Source organism: Littorina saxatilis, linkage group LG3, assembly GCF_037325665.1.
Source record: "Littorina saxatilis isolate snail1 linkage group LG3, US_GU_Lsax_2.0, whole genome shotgun sequence".
Taxonomy (NCBI): Eukaryota; Metazoa; Mollusca; class Gastropoda; order Littorinimorpha; family Littorinidae; genus Littorina; species Littorina saxatilis.
Genome location: NC_090247.1, coordinates 69951545 through 69969142, shown reverse-complemented (window position 1 = coordinate 69969142; position 17598 = coordinate 69951545).

Here is a 17598-nt window from a genome sequence, read left to right as displayed (position 1 = left end):
TCATTCAATGACTCAAAAATATATAATATATGTCATGTTTACTCCATAAATGTGGTAAAAATTAAAGAAATCGGTTAATTTACATTAGGTCCTATGTTCGCAAGTACATGTGTAGAGCGAGCGTTTCCGTGAGAAAAAAATGTCTAGATATTTACCGAACTTTAAATGTGAATTATTACAGATAATATCCCAAGGTATCTTCCCAATTGTCTAGATTTGTTGTTGTAGTTCTTCTTTAAAACCTTATTTAATTATCAACGAAACCTACACTGTTATTTAGCCAGGAGAAAGTGAGAAGAGAACGAAAAAGAAAAAGGAAACAAGTCGCGTAAGGCGAAAATACAATAATTATTTAGTCAAGTAGCTGTCGAACTCACAGAATGAAACTGAACGCAATGCCATTTTACTCGTAGCATCGTCAGGCCACCGCTCATGGCAAAGGCAGTGAAATTGACAAGAAGAGCGGGGTAGTAGTTGCGCTAAGAAGGATAGCACGCTTTTCTGTACCTCTCTTTGTTTTAACTTTCTGAGCGTGTTTTTAATCCAAACATATCATATCTATATGTTTTTGGAATCAGGAACCGACAAGGAATAAGATGAAAGTGTTTTTAAATTGATTTGGACAATTTAATTTTGATAATAATTTTTATATATTTAATTTTCAGAGCTTGTTTTTAATCCGAATATAACATATTTATATGTTTTTGGAATCAGAAAATGATGGAGAATAAGATAAACGTAAATTTGGATCGTTTTATAAATTTTTATTTTTTTTTACAATTTTCCGATTTTTAATGACCAAAGTCATAATTATTTTTTAAGCCACCACGCTGAAATGCAATACCGAAGTCCGGGCTTCGTCGAAGATTATTTGACCAAAATTTGAACCAATTTGGTTGAAAAATGAGGGCGTGACAGTGCCGCCTCAACTTTCACGAAAAGCCGGATATGACGTCATCAAAGACATTTATCAAAAAAATGAAAAAAACGTTCGGGGATTTCATACCCAGGAACTCTCATGTCAAATTTCATAAAGATCGGTCCAGTAGTTTAGTCTGAATCGCTCTACACACACACACACACACACACACACACACGCACACACACACACACACACACACACACACGCACGCACGCACATACACCACGACCCTCGTTTCGATTCCCCCTCGATGTTAAAATATTTAGTCAAAACTTGACTAAATATAAAAAAGGGAAAAGGAATGTGCATTTCAGAAGCGTATGTACAATTATTCCAATCTGAACGACGAATATCTTCTTAGCGTTCATGAATTAATTCATATTGTTTACATGTGCCGATAATGTTATAAAACTGTACCTAAGGGGATATAATAACGATTGGCTGTAGCTTTCGAACACAAACAAAATTATTTCAGTATTGCAAAGTGGTGTTGATAGTGTCGAATGTAAACAGAACAGTCTCAAAGTGAAAGTGGATGTTTTCCGGAAATTGCGTAGGCGGAAATATATACGATCTCTCACAGCACATCATTATTCGCAAGAATAAGGCCACAGGCTTCAGCTGACAAGCTACACGTACATGTAATTTGCTAATAAGGCCTATGTACTCACGTGTCCAGCAAAACTTTGGCGAGTTCGGTATCCCCTTTGTACTTGGTTCTCAATTTGAAGTGATGGGCCTCTGACGAAAACAATCTTTCTTTCAGCGCGACCCAGCGCCGGTGCTGCGTGGTGATGAAGCAAGGAGTCCACTTTGTTTTGTCAGCAGATTTAGTGGCCTTGACAGCTTTAGACGGGTTTACTTCTATCTTTTTTGCCATTGTACGCAACCGCGCTTTGACTGTCTCCGACGCCATCTTTGGTTTACGAAACGTCACGAAGTGACGTCAACGGTCTAAAAATAGCCCAAGTCCTGGAGAACTGTTGCTAAACAATGCAATAAAGAATTAATTATTTCTCGTAATTGGTAAGGACTTCAAACCTAAAACTTTGCAGGAAGCTTAATTTATACATCCCCGCAACGATGGGAAAAGCCCTGGAAGTAATTAAACTAATTAAATAGGATTATATGTCAGCCTTTAATTAACGTAGGCCTAATGCCCACAACCTCTACTTTTCGTTTGCATTCTGCTTAATTGTAACCCACGCCAGCACAACCAGGGGAAAAATAATCGAATAGAAACAAGTCGCGTAAGGCGAAAATACAACATTTAGTCAAGTAGCTGTCGAACTCACAGAATGAAACTGAACGCAATGCAACGCAGCAAGACCGTATACTCGTAGCATCGTCAGTCCACCGCTCATGGCAAAGGCAGTGAAATTGACAAGAAGAGCGGGGTAGTAGTTGCGCTGAGAAGGATAGCACGCTTTTCTGTACCTCTCTTCGTTTTAACTTTCTGAGCGTGTTTTCAATCCAAACATATCATATCTATATGTTTTTGGAATCAGGAACCGACAAGGAATAAGATGAAAGTGTTTTTAGATTGATTTCGGAAATTTAATTTTAATCATAATTTTTAATATTTTTAATTTTCAGAGCTTGTTTTTAATCCAAATATAACATATTTATATGTTTTTGGAATCAGAAAATGATGGAGAATAAGATAAACGTAAATGTGGATCGTTTTATAAAAAAAATACTTTTTTTTACAATTTTCAGATTTTTTAATGACCAAAGTCATTAATTAATTTTTAAGCCACCAAGCTGAAATGCAATACCGAAGTCTGGGCTTCGTCGGAGATTACTTGACCAAAATTTCAACCAATTTGGTTGAAAATTGAGAGCGTGACAGTGCCGCCTCAACTTTCACGAAAAGCCGGATATGACGTCATCAAAGACATTTATCAAAAAAATGAAGAAAACGTCTGAGGATATCATACCCAGGAACTCTCATGTCAAATTTCATAAATATCGGTCAAGTAGTATAGTCTGAATCGCTCTACACACACACACAGACAGACAGACACACATACACCACGACCCTCGTCTCGATTCCCCCCTCTATGTTAAAACATTTAGTCAAAACTAGACTAAATGTAAAAAGTAAGTGCGCGTCGAAGTGCGTACACACTTTTGAAGAACATAATTTGACACTAAGTGGTGTGATCGATTTTTTTTTTATTAGAGAAAATGTTGTGACTTCAAAACTCGACGTCCAACAAGAATTGTTACAATAAAAGTTAGTAAATAATTAACGTTAATTAGCTACTGCGTACTTCTTTCATAAGCTTTTGTTACATTGTGTGCATGATATAACTCAAAGGGGAGTATCTAATTGGACCAGAATGGTCACACCGCTCCAAGATAAACTGCGTGTGTAAGATTTACGTCCGAATCTTTCAAAACGCGTTGAAAGGCATAACATTACGATGCCTTAATGAGAATCGTGAGATCACGTGCCAAGATGCGTGATAGTATGGGGGCGCAATTTATTGAAACTCAATGGTCACCGTCTCATGTTTGCGGACATAAACACTTTTTCAAAGAATGAATTGATTTTTGATCCGGCCTTTTGCTTCCTTTCTTCAACTTTAAAGAGATAAACTATTTAGTTTCAAAGGACCTGCTGACCTTAAGGCGGTCATTCATTGAGCCCGAAGTCGACTTCGCGAAGACTTCGTGAAGTATTTTTACCGTAAACTCAGTGCTATAGCTCCGTGCGACCAGCTTTGCGAAGACTTGGTGAAGTCTTTTTACCGTAAACTCAGTGCTATAGCTCCGTGCGACCAGCTTCGCGAAGACTTGGTGAAGTCTTTTTACCGTAAACTCAGTGCTATAGCTCCGTGCGACCAGCTTCGCGAAGACTTGGTGAAGTCTTTTTACCGTAAACTCAGTGCTATAGCTCCGTGCGACCAGCTTCGCGAAGACTTGGTGAAGTCTTTTTACCGTAAACTCAGTGCTATAGCTCCGTGCGACCAGCTTCGCGAAGACTTGGTGAAGTCTTTTTACCGTAAACTCAGTGCTATAGCTCCGTGCGACCAGCTTCGCGAAGACTTGGTGAAGTCTTTTTACCGTAAACTCAGTGCTATAGCTCCGTGCGACCAGCTTCGCGAAGACTTGGTGAAGTCTTTTTACCGTAAACTCAGTGCTATAGCTCCGTGCGACCAGCTTCGCGAAGACTTGGTGAAGTCTTTTTACCGTAAACTTAGTGCTATAGCTCCGTGCGACCAGCTTCGCGAAGACTTCGTGAAGTATTTTTACCGTAAACTCAGTGCTATAGCTCCGTGCGACCAGCTTTGCGAAGTATACTTCGCGTAGTTGACGAAGGTTAGTAGCATGTAACTTGAACATTTGTCGTGCGATTTATGTCCCTACACGAGAGAGAGAGAGAGAGAGAGAGAGAGAGAGAGAGAGAGAGAGAGAGAGAGAGAGAGAGAGAGAGAGAGACACAGACACAGACACAGACACAGACAGAGAGACAGACAGACAGACAGACACAGACGGAGATCACTGTCGAAGTCGGCCATTCTACAATCACGTTATCAAAAACAATAGCGACAAGAAAAATGTTCATTCAAAATGAACAGCGTCGATGCAATGTCCACCAAAGATTTATTTTGGGAAGTGTTAAAGGTTAGGGTCAAAAGTTAATGAATTGCATGTTGTGCTGGATATATATAAATTGTTTATTTCAGTCAATGCTTGATTCATAAGTACATTTTTCAGCATGGTGCATCTACAGGAGGGTGCTCCAACAATGATGCATAGTGCCAACATTTAGCGCAAACTTTTCACAACAGTGCATTATTACCACAAAGCGCATACAGCGATTATATAGTAGCAAGTTGCACTAAACATTTGAACAAAATGCATTTTGTTCAAATGTTAACAGCACAGCACCAAGTTTTGCATAAGTGCACAACAGCACTGACCATTTCACAAAAGTGCATTACAGCTGTGACAATTTTACAAAAGTGCATTGACCATTTCAGGCAGATGGCTAACATGCAGATTTCGCTTTTGTCTGTCTTTCTTTGAAAAGTAGGCATGTTCAAGATCGATGAAGTCATGAGCAATTGGGTTAGATGACAGAAAAGATTCAAAAACGTCAGATTCAGTTAGATGACAGAAAAGATTCAAAAACGTCAGATTCAGTGTTTTGGGCACTGTTGAACAGGAACATTCTCTCCTGTTCAACAAATGTGGGTTCAATTCAAAAGCAACATTGTCACAGATAGGCTAGTGTTACATTTCTGTAAAGTTTCAAAAACATCTTCCATGTTTTGGTTACTGTTGAACAGAGGCATATTTTCCTGTTCAAAAAAGTCTGACACAAATTGTCGTAGTTGTGGGTTAAGGTTCGATCTATACTGTCCTTCAAACGAGTCGTAGAACCGTCATTGTCACAGATAGTGTTACATTTCTGTTTTACATTCAAACGAGTCGTAGAAGTAGTAGTACATTTGCGTTTGGTTGTTTTTTCTTTTAGATTCCTGTCACTCATACTAGCAGTATTGATTGAGGTACATAAATCTGTTGATGTACAGGGATGACTTGTTTGTAATGAATCCTTGTTTCCTCCACATTGAGTTTGCATTGCAGTTGGACAGAAATGAACAGGTGTTAATTGATAAACACATTGATAATGGCTTTTGAGAAAATCAATCAATTCTGCAAAGGAATTAACTTGATGACATCAAAACTGCAGCGCCATTTGAAGAATGGTTACCATTTCTGTTTCTTTGATGGGAATCAAACAAATAAAAACATTGACTATCCAAGTTACCATGAATGGCAATAGTTGACTCCTGAAAAGTAGCAAGGATATAATTTGAGACGATAAACGCCTGATGCAATCCCTCCTCAAGGTCAGTCAACTCAAAACCTTCATCATTCGCAACATCAGTAGGCAACACAGCGGGATTCGTATGTCCAGAAATCATGTCGAAAAAATATTACATTTCAAAAGCATGTCCAACCACAGTTGTTGGCAAGTGTTCGTGTCCGAAGTAGCCTTCAGTGTGTGTATATGTATTCATGTGACAGAGAACGTGACCTCATTGTTCAATCCTCTCTCTCTCTTCTTTCTCATTCGAACGCACACACGCAAGAACGTAGCCTACGCACGCATGCACGCGCACGCACACACACACACACACACACACACACACACACACACACACCCCGCTGACGCACACGGCAAACCACGCACACACACACTGACTGTCGGCAAGCATCTCTTTTTGTTTTCTTTACCTTTGTTTATTGTGTTTTCGATATTTGTGTTTATTTTTTGCTTGACTTATCTGTTTTATTTTAATGTTTGCTATCCACATCGTGTGATAAAGGTTTCTTCTCAGTCTCCGAGTCAGTTTAGTTTCTGCACGCCGCTTTGGTACTCCTTGTTTTTCTTTCTGGTGTATTGTGCGCGACTGATTTGCGGATTTATTTTTATTCCTTTCATATGCAGTTGAAGTGTTGTGGGTGTTATTGTCTGTATATGCTATGTTGCGTCTGTGTATGCCTACAAGAATTTTGGGTGTAATGTGCCTGTGGTCTGCTCGCAGTCGAGCACAGAAAACATGGCGGCGCCCTGCAGGCAAATTCGTGGAAAGTCTTCCCGACCGCAGATACCAGCGTCGTCCGCGACGCTGGAAAAAACATATGGGAGATAACTCTGTATTCTTGTTTTGATAGATTTTCCTTTAATGCGCGTAGAAATTATTCATCCTGTCAGAGAGACCTGAGCGATAGCGTGGACCGATGATTATCAGAATGCATTCACACCCACAAAGTGTTCGCCTTTCCAGTCCCCAAAGACCGCAAAGATCAGATCGCAAATTCAAATCATGAGCAGATCTGAATCAAGACCAATGGGCCCCTGGAAAGTCGTCCCCAGCAGCGCAATGTCTGACTGTCTGTATGTCCGTCTATCTGTCCGTCTGTCCTCCTGTCTACCGATGTGTCCATGTGCGTGTCTGTCTGTCGCTCGCAAATCCCAATCATGAGCAGATCGCTGAAAATAGGCCCCTGGCCAGTCGTCACCAGTAGCACCATGTCTGGCCAACACATAGCAATGGCTGGTCATCACTACAAGGTATGCTGGGCTAGCACGTGGAACACGTTGGTGAAACTAACACACCCTGTCCCTAGGCCGAAGGCCAAACAAATAATATGTTTGTTTCCTATGACAAGGCAAACACAATTAGGTCGGTTCCTTTTTTGAATTGAAGATTTGTTTTATTAACACAGGCGTATGTGGTTTTTTTATTGGCAAGAAATCGACCGAACTGTGTCCACTGGATGTTGGAGAAGAGTAGTTTTCTTTGCAAAGTCTCAAAAATCGAATTTTGTTCTTTGTAATGAAAGTATGTTTGAAGGGTAAAAAAAAAAGAAAAAAGTTCTTGGGTCAGGAGGAAAAAATCGGGTCGGTCGGGAAATCGGAGCCAAAAAATTTGTTTTTCTTATCTGCAGGCTGTTAGATTGTCTGGATCGTTGACAGATTGTCTGCTGTTTGTTGTTGTTTTAAAGGCACGGTTCTTCCAGTGCAAACAATTCTGCTAACTATCTCAGATCTACCCAGGCTTTGATAACAAAGTACCAAAAACTAACACCCTGAGTGCTTTTTGTCATGAGTGGTGTTATTTAATTTTTTCCATTTACTTCTTAACGGACCTAAGTGGAAATCTATCAAATCAGCCCGTCCAATAACAAAACACCTTCCAACTTATAACACTGAGAGCCAGGAGGATGTGATTTTAGGCATAAGAGAGAACTGAGGGATGGGCTTATCTCATGAACAAGCCAGAGATAGTAAGCCAGATCCCTTGCAAGAGAATGACTGTGCCTTTAATCTGTCTTGTTTTCCCAGGGAGTTTCGATCAGTTTCTGGTTTAATTGCCTTGCCACAAACAATCACGCGGAGTGGTTGGGATTAACACCGTTTGCACCCGTTCGTGCCATCTGTTCTGAATCTGTTACACTCTCTCTGTGCTATCTGTTCTGAATCTGTTGCACTCTTTCTGTGCTGTCTGTTCTGAATCTGTTACACTCTGTGCTATCTGTTCTGAATCTGTTACACTCTCTCTGTGCTGTCTGTTCTGAATCTGTTACACTCTGTTTGTGCTGTCTGTTCTGAATCTGTTGCACTCTTTCTGTGCTGTCTGTTCTGAATCTGTTACACTCTCTCTGTGCTGTCTGTTCTGAATCTGTTACACTCTCTCTGTGCTGTCTGTTCTGAATCTGTTACACTCTCTCTGTGCTGTCTGTTCTGAATCTGTTACACTCTCTCTGTGCTGTCTGTTCTGAATCTGTTACACTCTCTCTGTGCTGTCTGTTCTGAATCTGTTGCACTCTTTCTGTGCTGTCTGTTCTGAATCTGTTACACTCTCTCTGTGCTGTCTGTTCTGAATCTGTTACACTCTCTCTGTGCTGTCTGTTCTGAATCTGTTACACTCTCTCTGTGCTGTCTGTTCTGAATCTGTTACACTCTCTCTGTGCTGTCTGTTCTGAATCTGTTACACTCTGTGCTATCTGTTCTGAATCTGTTACACTCTGTGCTATCTGTTCTGGATCTGTTACACTCTGTGCTGTCTGTTCTGAATCTGTTACACTCTGTTTGTGCTGTCTGTTCTGAATCTGTTGCACTCTTTCTGTGCTGTCTGTTCTGAATCTGTTACACTCTCTCTGTGCTGTCTGTTCTGAATCTGTTACACTCTCTCTGTGCTGTCTGTTCTGAATCTGTTACACTCTCTCTGTGCTGTCTGTTCTGAATCTGTTACACTCTCTCTGTGCTGTCTGTTCTGAATCTGTTACACTCTCTCTGTGCTGTCTGTTCTGAATCTGTTACACTCTCTCTGTGCTGTCTGTTCTGAATCTGTTACACTCTCTCTGTGCTGTCTGTTCTGAATCTGTTACACTCTGTGCTATCTGTTCTGAATCTGTTACACTCTCTCTGTGCTATCTGTTCTGAATATGTTACACTCTGTGCTGTCTGTTCTGAATCTGTTACACTCTCTCTGTGCTGTCTGTTCTGAATCTGTTACACTCTGTGCTATCTGTTCTGAATCTGTTACACTCTCTCTGTGCTGTCTGTTCTGAATATGTTACACTCTGTGCTGTCTGTTCTGAATCTGTTACACTCTTTCTGTGCTATCTGTTCTGAATCTGTTTCACTCTCTCTGTGCTTTCTGTTCTGAATCTGTTACACCCTGTGCTATCTGTTCTGAATCTGTTACACTCATTCTGTGCTATCTGTTCTGAATCTGTTTCACTCTCTCTGTGCTATCTGTTCTGAATCTGTTACACTCTCTCTGTGCTGTCTGTTCTGAATCTGTTACACTCTCTCTGTGCTGTCTGTTCTGAATCTGTTACACTCTCTCTGTGCTTTCTGTTTTGACCACAGCAGATTCTTTGTCAGGAGCTGCCCGTAATGCAGCAGAGTAGGCTTTGCTAGCGTATTATCCAAACATGTCAACACCAATGCGTCCCTCGACAGTCGTCCCCGGTGGCGCAATGGTCAGTCACCACTCAACGAGATTTATGAATATGAATTGTGAGTTGATATGATGGTTTACACCGAGAGTGTGCAGTCATGTTTAAGACATTATTCATATGTAATACTTTCACCGCATCTCATTGTTTCATGTTGTTCTATGTTTAAAAAAAAAGTTTGTTGTCATATACACACCACAAACTAATGTCTCTGTTGAGAAAATTAAAGTTTTCTTTGTCTATGTCTATGTATGCTGGGCCGACACGAGGAATACGTGGGTGGAACTAACAGCTGTCCCAAGCCCCTATCTGCCCTATTAAACTAAAAATTAATACATTTATTCAATAAACCACTGCTGCTACTGAGAGCGTTAATTTTGAATGTCATCACAGCCGGGCACTTGATGGAGCGGGTCATCATCATCATCATCATCATCATCATCATCATCATCATCATCATCATCATCATCATCATCATCATCATCATCATCATCATCATCATCATCATCATCTTCATCTTTATCTTCATCACCATCATCTGCATCAGCATCATCATCATCATCATCATCACCATTGTATTTTGATACTTTGATGAGACAAATCGACCCTATGGAAGTGAGTTGAAAAAAAAAGCTAAATCGATTATGTTTCATAAGGAGTTGGCTGGACTGAGTCGGACACACTTGGATACAGAGAGACAGAGAGACAGAGATACAGACAAAGTCGATCAATCCTAATTGTCAACTTAATGTTCTACAAACAAAATTCCTGACAGCCTCAAGAACACGAACTAAGCTACACATGACTTTGACAAGACTACTAGCATCTGTATATAACTATCGTAGAATCCTGCACGTCGCGACTGTTTGATCTCCGCTGTCACTCATCTTATATCCCATAACACCTCTCCTGCCTTTGATTCGACAAACGCAGGAAGCGACCTGATAAACCGGAAGCGAATGATAGTGGATCTTACTTAGTACCGGAATGCATACAAATACACCATGATACTTTCCTCGGCTGTTGGCTTTGATCCATAATGACAGCAATTTAACTCACGCATCTCCTCTCTCGTGACCATGGATTTGTTTCGGAATGGATTGATGGAGCCGGGAGCGTAAGGGTGAGGGTTAGAGAGAGAGAGAGAGAGAGAGAGAGAGAGAGAGAGAGAGAGAGAGAGAGAGAGAGAGAGAGAGAGAGAGAGAGAGAGAGAGAGAGAGGTAATGATGGTGGTGGTATCATCTATCTATATTTATATACGACTAGTGTCTGTCTGTCTGTCTGTTCGCGATGCACGGCCAAAGTTCTCGGTGGATCTTTTTCAGATTTGGACACCGTATTCAGCTACACCCCGGACACAACCTCATCGATGAGATATTTCAACACGTGCTCTCAGCGCGCAGCGCTGTGCGCGCTGAACCGATTTATTTTTTATTTTTTTGTTTTTGTCGGGATCCACTACCAGTAACTCTTCCTTATCTTCTCCAGTGTTTTCAGCCGCGATTGTCTCCCTTCCTCCGTGTGGCGTCAATCCATATTCCCGTTACTACGTTACTATTTTTAGAAGGTCACTGCACGTTACTATTTTTAGAAGGTCTCCAGTGTTTTGCGCGTTTATCTCCTTTCCTTCGTGCGCCGGCGAAGCCGGCGTACACCCGGCTTGCCGGGTCCCAGGCGCAGCCTGGTATTCGGCTCTACTTCTTCCCGGCGAAGCCGGTACCCGGCGAAGCGGGTAATCATCTAGTTTATAATGTTATACACTCTTAGATAATAAGAAAGAATGAAATTCCGAAAAGCTAGGGGAGTGTCCCCAAATGTCGAAGAGGTGACTAATACCAAACAGCTGATATCTCGAAAACAAGAGGTGACTGCTCATATTTGTGCAGAGTCCATCGTTGTCATGGATTCGAGCTGGCATTTCGTGTGAAGACTTATTAAGCCAATCAACGACGACCTGCGGCTCTGCGTGTCATCCACACTTTTCTACCCTGACAGCCGCTCAGAATTAAAGTCACAATTACCCTCGCCGTGTAATCCATTCGACTCACCGTACAGATCTGGCCAGTCATCTAAACAACAAAGTAACTGTGGGTGAGATGAACAAAGTTGAACAACAAAACACTTCTGGACTCACCAATATCTTTCTTTCTTTATTTGGTGTTTAACGTCGTTTTCAACCACGAAGGTTATATCGCGACGGGGAAAGGGGGGAGATGGGATAGAGCCACTTGTCAATTGTTTCTTGTTCACAAAAGCACTAATGAAAAATTTGCTCCAGGGGCTTGCAACGTAGTACAATGTATTACCTTACTGGGAGAATGCAAGTTTCCAGTACAAAGGACTTAACATTTCTTACATACTGCTTGACTAAAATCTTTACAAAAATTGACTACATTCTATACAAGAAACACTTAACAAGGGTAAAAGGAGAAACAGAATCCGTTAGTCGCCTCAAACGACATGCTGGGGAGCATCGGGTAAATTCTTCCCCCTAACCCGCGGGGGGACTCACCGAAAAGCTGGGGGAGTGTCCCCAAATGTCGAAGACTAATACCAAACAGCTGATATCTCGAAAACAAGAGGTGACTGCTCATATTTGACTGCACGAGGTGATAGAGTACTGTCCCTTATTATCCTGTACGAAAAATCATGGCGGCGAAAGGCTGCACAAGAAAACGGTGGGTGATTTTAGGATTTTATGACTCTCAAAGCTATTTTCGACCTGCAGAAGACTAATCATAGTATGAGTTTGAGTTGCTTTTAGTAAAACGTTATGGTTGAAATGAACAGTGTGATCTATTTGCTAGCCAAATATGTCTGTTTGCAAGCATTCGTCTTAATCTTGCCTGAGCACCATGTGTTTTTAAACAGTTAGGTAGATTTCAATTATCGAACACCCCTATGGTTCAAATACCGAAACTACAGAAGCTGAAAGTATCACGTCAAGTCCCCCTACACACGTAAACTTGCAGTGTTGCAGGCAAAACAAAAACCAACAAAGAAAACAAGCAAATCAAAGCCAAACACAGAGAACAGAGAGAAACAGAAATCTAAAACAAGAGGTCTAGAAGCGTCAGTCATCAGCAGGAAGCTAGCTGTTTCTGTTTTTTGTGCCGAGAATGCACCTGTGAGGACATGATTCTGCGTTTGATGTGCTCAGAATTGGTACATGTGGATTGTGCTGGAATAACAGAAAGCCAAGGAGAGTACTTATGCGATGTTTGTCAGTCAAAGTAACATTGGTTTTTGCTGTTTGGATTTTGAACCTCTTTGTTCGGATTTAGGGAACAGGTGTTGTAATTCCGAACATATTTTTGATTTTTTTGAATTAAGATAGCTTTCTTTTATGTTGCTTTCTTTCCACAAAAAGTTGTATGAATATTGCTGATTATTTACTTTATTAAAATTCACATTCAAAAACGGTCTGTCTTCTGTTGTCTTTGAGAAAATGGCAGACTTCCTTACGTGTTCGGTAATTGGGGACTTTCCCCTACTACTGCTTATCTGCGAAATAATTCATCCGAAAATGTCCACTCGACACAGAAAGCACTAAGGCCAAAAAAAAAATAGGTCTGGTTACGGTAACCCGACCTACCCTATTTTTAGGGGCCGATCCTATAACTTTTTATTACATTTGTCAAAAAAAAAAAAAAAAAAAAAAAAAATCTGGGTTTTTTGGCAAAATAACGAAAAAATATGGTTTTTTGGAAAAAAAAAAAAAAAAAAAAAAAAAGTGATTGCCTACCTACCTACCCTATTTTTTTTGGCTATGTTACCGTAACCACACCTATTTTTTTTTTTGGCCTAATATGCGAGGGCTACACAGAATGAGAGTGATTTATACACTGAAACGTTAGTGACAACGATTCGCTTGACCTCCTTTGCTAGGCAAGGAAAATGGGGTAGGTTTAGTTATGGGCTATTTGTCAGGTTGGTGTAATCACTAAAGTACTGTATAGTAGAGAGAGAGAGAGAGAGAGAGAGAGAGAGAGAGAGAGAGAGAGAGAGAGAGAGAGAGAGAGAGAGAGAGAGAGAGAGAGAGAGAGAGAGAGAGAGAGAGAGAGAGAGAGAGAGAGAGAGAGAGAGAGAGAGAGAGAGAGGCCTCTAGAGAAGTACAGAGAGATAGAAACGCCGCAGTCGCAGTCACATCAGAGGTACATAATGACATATACCTTGCTCTGTGCGCACAGATTATTCTTGCACGTGATTTACGTTGAGATTGGTCGCTGTGATTGACCTAGATCCACACTTTGGACAAAAGCCACTCCGAGCGCGAAATGATCAACAGAGAGACCCGATAATTTTTACACGTCACCCTGAGCTCAGGTCTCCTGTCAGATACTAATCAGGGTACCAGACTTTTCTGATTGCTTTACGTCTTGGCCTACAGCCAGACACATTACTCAATTTTATTCCTCGGTCGTCTTCCAGTACACTAGTCTTCTTCCTCTTCTTCTTGGTTCGATGGCTTAAACTCCCATTTCGTGTGTGTGTGTGTGTGTGTGTGTGTGTGTGTGTGTGTGTGTGTGTGTGTGTGTGTTTGTGTCTCCGTGTGTGTGTGAGTGTGTCTGTAAGTGTGTGTGTGTGTGTGTGTGTGTGCGTGTGTGCGTGCGTGCGTGCGTGCGTGCGTGCGTCTGTGTGTGTGTGTGTGTGTGTTTTGCACTTTTTTTGTACGTGTATGACCGTTCTCCCCTCCTCCTCCTCTTCTTTCGGGAATATCTGTTTATCCCATTTTGATAATCGTTTTATACACGAACACCGCTAAAACAACCTTCAATTTACTTAACGTTTAAATACAGGGCGTTATTTACTGCTGCGGTGAGTCTGAGTCTAGCAGGGAAGCAACCAAGAGAAAAATAGTCTTGGGAGTTCATTAACCGTCATCTCCGTTACCGGCTTTTTCCAGCAAATGAGAAAGAATAAATGCTCCAAATTGTAAGATGGTTTTCGCCCACCGGAGCATACTACGAAAACCCCATTGTCAGGGCCGTCAGGTGGCACCTGGCTCTCTCGTGAACTGAAATGCAAGCACCCGTCATCTCCGTTACCGTCATCTCCGTTACCGTCATCTCCGTTACCGTCATCTCTGTTACCGTCATCTCCGTTACCGTCATCTCTGTTACCGTCATCTCCGTTACCGTCATCTCCGTAACCGTCATCTCTGTTACTGTCATCTCCGTTACCGTCATCTCTGTTACCGTCATCTCCATTACCGTCATCTCTGTTACGGTCATCTCCGTTACCGTCATCTCTGTTACAGTACGGGTATGCGGAATTTTCTAAATCACGACGGGCACCCATTTCCCCGCGTTGGTGAACGATAGAGCAATACAAAAACACAAATAATGAACAAAAAAGCCAAACAAATTGTTTAGGGACTTTTCAAAATGTCCTGGTCGCTTCATATTGACACCGAGTGTAGAGTCCCTGGCCTGAATGCAATGTCGGCCGATCAAAATTGGTGGAGTGTGTGGGATGCTACGCAGACAGATCTAGATGTCTGGCAAAGATTTGACACACACCCCACCTTTCCTTCACCCCCCCCACCCCGTCTCCCTCCCCCCTCGTTGCGCTCATCAATGCACCCAGTTAAGTGTTGTACTCGTGCTTTGATGGAAACGTGTGGGCTAAACTGCAATTAAGTGGTTTTCCAACTTTAAAAGGTTCTGAAAGCTTTGTGAACTTTGCGTAGGCCTCAAACATGGTCTACAGATCTGTCGCAATGTGTTCTTGTATACAGTAGACTCCGCTTAATAAAAACACATCGGGACTGGGCAAATTTGTGTTTATTAACCGAAGTTTTTATTAACCGAATTAAAAAAAAAATCTCCTTGTCTTTCCCACTTCTTTGTCTTTCCCACTTCTTTGTCTCATTCGTTGCTTTGGCGTTGACCCTTCTGCAACCGAAGCCCGAATTTCCTTTTCATTTTTTATCGATTGGTACAGAAACGAATGCGAGACGTCCACAAAAGTTGTAGCTTCCCGAACACTCTTTGCTGTCAGACTATGGAAGCGATCAAGAAGTTGAACCTTGTCTTGCACCGTCATTTCTGTTCTTTTTCTCTTTGTGCCCTTGGACGCCATGTTCAAAACTGCGAGCTTTATACGTGTGTAGGAGAGAATGCAATGAGAGAATGCAAACGTGATCTAATTCTCGTGATCTCGTTTCCCCAGTAAATCACAATTTTCGCTGAACTAAGCTTACTAGGCTTCAGCAAATGCTTGCATCGTCTGTCGGGTGAGTAGATATCGCTCCGTGTTTGACAATACATTGTCAAATTTGTGTTAAGTGAGCGTCCCAGCACGGAAAAAATACCCAATTTCGCCAACAAACTGTTTTTATTAACCGGATTTTTGTATTTATTACCGAAGGATTATTACATGGCCCGGCCATATAGTGATAAATCCGGACCGGACTAAAGTGTATTTTGAAACCGGCTGTCCTTATTAACCGTGTGTTTATTAAGCGGATTCTACTGTACTACTTTCGCTTTTGCATCGGTCACTTCGGTTTGCTGCGGATAAATCCTCTCTGTCTCTCTGTGTCTCTCTGTGTCTCTGTCTCTCTAGCTCTCTGTCTCTGTCTGTTTGTCTGTCTGTCTGTCTCTCTCTCTGTCTGTGTCTGTCTGTCCGCTGCCTGTCTGTCTGTCTGCCTGCCTGCCTGTCTTTTTTCTCTCTCTCTCTCTCTCTCTCTCTCTCTCTCTCTCTCTCTCTCTCTCTCTCTCTCTCTCTCTCTCTCTCTCTCTCTCTCTCTCGTTATTGATTTACCCTCAATGGGCGAGGGCCGGATGAAAAAAGCATGTTGGCATTGCTTATTCTGTCACCCATAACAAATAAAGTTCTATTCAATTCAATTCAATTCAATTCTCTCTCTCTCTCTCTCTCTCTCTCTCTCTCTCTCTCTCTCTCTCTCTCTCTCTAGCTTCTTCTTCGTCATAACTGGCGCCCCATAACCGCCCCCCCCCCTTTCTCTCTAGTGCTCCTTATCAGGTCTGTGTGAATTGCTTGTTGCTGTAAAAGGGTTTTCATGAAATCAAATTGACATGGCGCCACCCAGTTTTTCCCAACATGTTAGGAGCCGAGTGATACAACGGTTGGATTATCTTCCCGCCTTGTATGTTTTTTGTCTGATTTGATCAAAAATCGAAATAGGCCACACGCGCTTGCCGTTGCCTATACCCCATATTTCTTTCTTTCTTTCTTCTTGTCTGCCTGTCTGTCTGCTTGCTTGTACGCCTGTTTTGCTTTCTTTCTGTTTGTCTGTTTGTCTGTCTGCATGTGTTACAACCTGCATGTTTCCCTGCCTGCCTGCCTGCCTGCCTGCCTGCCTAAGTTCTTGCTTGCCTATTTTTTTGCCGACATTTTCCCCTGTCTGCCTGCTTGTCTGTCTGTCTTTTTTTTTCTTTTTCTTTTTTCTCTCTCTTTAAGGAGATCAGACTTTTTGGGGGTCCCATCAGCGGGTACTATTCGGAAGGGTTTTTATTACACCCCTGGTATAGGGGTGTGTATAGAATTCGGTCGATGTGTTTGTTTGTTTGTTTGTTTGTTTGTGTGTTTGTGTGTTTGTGTTCACATATAGATCTCAAGAATGAACGGACCGATCGTCACCAAACTTGGTGAACAGGTTCTATACATTCCTGAGACGGTCCTTACAAAAATTGGGACCAGTCAAACACACGGTTAGGGAGTTATTGGTGGATTAAGATTCTACAAGGACTTATAGAGGGACATATTAATGGTCAAAGGGAAATAACCTTCTCAGTTGGTGGCAGTGAGAATGGTTATTTCCCTTTGACCAACGGGGGTGTTTTTCCTACCTCGGAGGAATTTCTTGTTTTTATTGTGATGTCTGTCTGTCTGCCTGCCTGCCTGCCTGCCTTAATTCTTGCTCGCCTATTTTTCTGCCGACATGTTCCTCTGCCTGCCTGCCTGCCTGCCTGCCAGTTCATGAGTGTGGATTTCCTGAAGCCTGTCATTTACTGGGCGAAGTACTAGTCGACTTCGCGAAGTTGGCCGCACGAAGCTTTTGCACTGAGTTTTCGGTAAAAAGGCTTCGTGGAGTCTTCGCGAATTCGACTTCGGGGTCAATGAAGGATCGCCTTTACCCTTTCTACGATTTTCTGCGCTCACAAAAGCCAATCAGTTCCCAGAAACAAATGGTAAAGCACCCAGCGTTGCCATGC